The following is a 4,668-nucleotide window of genomic DNA, read 5'->3' as shown; positions in this document are numbered from 1 at the left end:
TCTGGCGAGCACGCGCGCCCTATAGCAAAAATCTCTCCAAAAAAAGAAAAAAAAAAAGTTGATGTCACCTCCTCTGCTCGTAGGGGTGGGGTTCAGGTCGGTCCAGAGCGCGCCGCATGGTCTCAGGCTGCGCTGGAAGGCTCGGCCCTCGGCATAGGCTGTGCCGTGGGCACCGTGAAGTTCTGAATGATTCTGAACAAGGCCCTGTGGGTTCTGAGCTGCTTCGGGGTGCAGCCCCGCCCCAGGTGGCCTCCGGAACGTGGGGGAGCAGCGATCACGGTCTCACAGTGACGGGGATGATGGCATGGCCCTCGGTGACACCCTCTGTGTAGTGTCGGGTGCAAGGAGAGGTGGGAAAGTGCAGGCTTCTAGTGCTTCTTTTATCCTCCCTTTGGGTCTCCTGAATGTCTGGTTTCAGTAATTTCAGAATTTCAGAGGTAGTTCCTTAATCTAAAGGATTCCCTTTGGAGGGCTGGGGGCCAAGAACATGAGAACTTCCTATTTCCTTAGGGCCTGGGCCCCTTCCCATGTGCTGGAACCAGGGGCCAGCCAAGACAGGCCCAAAGGTGGTAGGTTCCAGGCCCCCGTGCCCCACAGCCAGGCCAGCCTCTCCCTTTCTGAACATCTGACCAGTAGCCACAGGACAGGCCATCCAAAGGGGTTTTCCTAACAATTGCAGGAACTGAGAAGGCCGTGGGTGGAGTGAGGTCACTGGCCCGGCTCCAGAAGTGTGACTGCAGATAAGGAGCCCTGGGGTGTGGACACAGCCACCATCGCCTGAGCAGCCCCTTTGGGCTCAGAGTTGAGGGGAGGACAGAGGACAGAGAACAGCACCAGCATGGAGGGCAGGCCTCCTTCTCTGCTCTCCTGCCCCCCAGCTCCCTCCACAGCCACTTTTGTCCTGCCTTGAGGTCTTGAGCACCCAGGGAACTGTGAGGACCCCACACTCACAGCAGCCAGAGCACCCCATCCTGAGCAGAGGACGAGGGCCGTGAGGAGCTTCTCTCCATGCACACCAGCACCGTGTAGACGCACGGGTATTTGCGGTGTTCCATAAAGGCTTCTCTGTGAGCTCAGCAAAGGCTTCCGTTTCGTTCTGATTGAAAAGTCAATTTATTAATTTCTTCTTGACAGAGACAGAGAGAGACAGGCAGCCCCAACAAGGTCCCCTTGCCATGATCCTACCCCCAGCCTGGGCCAGCCAGGGTCATGGGCACACGCGTGCATCCGGATGCACAGGGAACCTCGGGATGGGAATCAGGCCTCCCCATACAGCCAGCAGAGGGGTGCTGAGTTACCGCTGTGCCTGCCCCTACATTCAGAAAACAAAACAAAAAACTGTATCTATTAATGTCATTTATTCAGGCTTTGACCAGGCTGTCCAGTGTTGAGGGAGCATCGGTATTGCCTTATAGTGTTCATTTCAGAGGCGTCATGGGTACGGTGCAAGTGCCCTCTGCCTATCTGTGGGCATCAGTAGGTCGATGTGATGTCTTAGTGCCATCGCCGGAGAGAGGGACATTGAGCAGGGCACGGCAGGGCAAGAGGAGATGGCGCAGTATTCCAGAAGGGCACATAGGTGCTGTGAGCAGTTCCCCTCCACAGGCATGAGTCCTTTCTCCTGGAGAACCCTGAGGCTGGCCCCTACTGTGGGGTCTCCTCCAGCTGCCCAGGGGAGGGCCCTGAGATCCCACAGACATGGCTAGGCCACACCCTCCATGCCTACCAGGGCAGAAGTCCACCCAAGACATGCTAACAATGGACAACCCAAAACGGAAGTGAAGAGAACAATTCCATTTATGATAGCATCAAGAAGAATAAACTTAGCCAAGGAGGCAAAAGATGTATACACTGAAAACTATAAGACTATAAATCACTGACGAAGGTCATTAAAGAAGGAAGAAACACCGGGAAGACATCCTTCACTCATGAGCTGGAAGACCGTGCGTGCCTTCGCTCATGGTCCTACTGCCGTGCCAGTACTGCCCAAAGCAACCTATGGGCCCCACGTGATCTCCATCCAAATCCTAGTGGTGTTTTCTGAAGACACAAAAAGTCATCCTGAAATTTACATAGAACCTAAGAGGCCGTCCTCCCCACAGGGTAGCCTTCGGCTTGAAGGGGCCATGTAGAGAGACGGGGAATTTGGGGGTAGCCCTGGGGGAGCGGGTGCAGGCTGCCCGGCCTGGGAAGGCCAACTTCGGGCTTGCCGGCTGTCCCCTCCACAGAATACATGGGCATAAATGGCCAGGCTGGGCCGGAGGGCGGCCTTTCCCTCCACCACGCTGTGAGCCAACCGGAGCACACCATGCCACCATGGGCCCGGACCACAGCTTCCCTGTTCTCGCGGCCAGCGCTGGCTCTGTGGGCGCAATGTGGTTAACGCTCACGCTCTGGTTTCCAAAGAGAGCCCCAGAGCCACACCCCAGAGTTCACGCCCTGGGGTGACCCCCCAGGCTACAGTCTGGGCTGGTGCTGACTCACTTAACCAGCAGACTGCGGTAGAGTGAGGCTGTGTGAGTCCAGGCCTGCCTTCTAGAGGCCGCCCAGACTGCCGCCCAGACTGCTGCTGCCCCCTGGAATGACTCACTGGGGGAGCCAGAAACCGCCATGCTGAAGAGCCCACCGAAGGGCCCTGCTGAGAGGCAGGGGGGAAGGGGACCGGGGTGGGGGGTGGGGAGGCTGGACCTGGAAAAAGCTCTAGGTGACTCCAGTCCCAGCCACCCTCAGGCCGAAACCACACATGAGACAGCAGAAGTGCCCCAGCCCCGAGGGATGATGAAATGGGTGTTGTTTAAAGTGGCTAAGAGTGGTGTGGTCAGTTAAGCAAGAGATAGCCCCACGGAGGCCAAGGGCCCATTTGTCCCCACTGCCGCTTACTGGTTGTGCATCCTGGGCAAATTTTCCTCTCTCCTTTCTGGCTTTCTTTCTCTTTTCCAGTTTATTTATTTCTTCCATGAGTGAGAGGGACAACAGGGCTACACGCTGCACTCCACCCTGCTCAGCAGGCTCCAAAGCATAGGCACGCATGTCCCGGCATATTTGAGGAGGTCTCCCCATGCAGCCCAGAACATTCTCACATGCTCAGCCACTTGGCAGTGCATTGTACTAATGCGCTACTGCCTACCCCACTTTTGACCTTTATTTATTTGTTTGTTTGTTTTTGAGAGGTTTTTGCTATAGGGCGCGTGCGCTCAACAGACAGACAGAGACAGAGAGACAGAAAGCAAGAAATCACCCCCCAGGGGGGATGGCCACATCATAATCCCTTCTCCTCCATTCTCCTTGTGGGATCTTGGGCACGCACGTGCACTCACCCAGCGTGAGTTTAAGCCACCGGGTTCGGGACTCAAACCGCAGTCAACTACATGGGAGTCCAGCGACATAGCCATTATGCTAACTGCTGGTCCCTGTTTGTTTATTTATTTATGCTATAGGACACATGCACTGGCCAGAGACAGAGAAAGAGGGAGGGAACATGAGATATCACCCCCCAGGGGGATGACCACACCAAAGTCCCTTCTCCTCCAGTCTCCTCTCAGGATTTTAAGTAAGTACCCAGTATGATTTTCAAACTGCTGGGTCCAGGACTCGTACCACAGTCATTCATGTGACAATCCAGCACCTTAACCATCACACCACCTGCCCAGAATTTGAAATCTGTAAATACTGTAGGTTGCAATTTCAAGTATTTTAATATATTAATATCTTCTCCTGCATCAGACATTCTAGTTTTTGCTGCTTTCCTGTTGTAGTTTCTTGTGTAAATACCATTTTCCAAAGTTACTCAAGTCATCTTTTATCTCTGCCTCCCATAGTGTCGCTATGTCATAGATCGGTAGCATAGTTGGATTCTTGTCATTCCATCCTTTGCATTTCATCTTTGGATCTCCCAACAGTCCGGTTGCCACTATTATCATCTCATAGCTTCTATCCATTAACGTTCGCTCCGTGTGATATAAATTTCTAAGAACTTGGACAAATGCATGGAAATAGAGATCCACCACTCGAGTAGTAGCCAGAACAGCTGGATTATCCTCCGAAGCATATAGCAATGGAATATTTTATTCAACCGAGTATGAAACAAGTTTATCAGAAATGCTTGAGGTGGGCAGTGTATGTTGGCTCACTGTACTCCTTTCTAATCTCTCCCTTTCCCAGCCCCTCTTCAGACCCAACCTCTCCTGTTTCCACCATTCTCTGGAAACCATAGAATGCTTTTCTATCTCTAGAGTCTTACCTTTTAAAGACTGTCATCTGAATGGAAAGGTACACTGTGCGACTTTTGTATGTGACTTCTTTTTTTGTTTGGTTTTGGATTTTGAATTTTTACTTTATTTTTAATTTTTATTATTTTATTTTCATGATTATAGTCATATTTAATTATTATTATAATCATATTTAAGTTCATGTTTTACATAGACTCCATCATGATGTATATGAGATTATATATATATATATTTCTCCCCTATAGAGAGCTTTGCATTTTCTGTCTGTTAAGTGTTTCTCCCTAGGATCAGCAGGTGGAATGATGATTAAGGTGCTGGATTCCTACATAGTAAACTGATTCAAGTCCTAGACCTGGTGACTTGAAAATCACTCTGGGCACATGTGCGTGTCTGCTCAAAGTCCTAGAGGAAGAATGGAGGAGAAGGGATTGCAGGGTGG

The sequence above is a fragment of the Tupaia chinensis genome, unplaced genomic scaffold, assembly GCF_000334495.1.
Source record: "Tupaia chinensis unplaced genomic scaffold, TupChi_1.0 Scaffold142716_1, whole genome shotgun sequence".
Classification (NCBI taxonomy): Eukaryota; Metazoa; Chordata; class Mammalia; order Scandentia; family Tupaiidae; genus Tupaia; species Tupaia belangeri.
The sequence above is the reverse complement of the archived record's forward strand: the minus strand, read 5'-3'. Positions refer to the sequence as shown.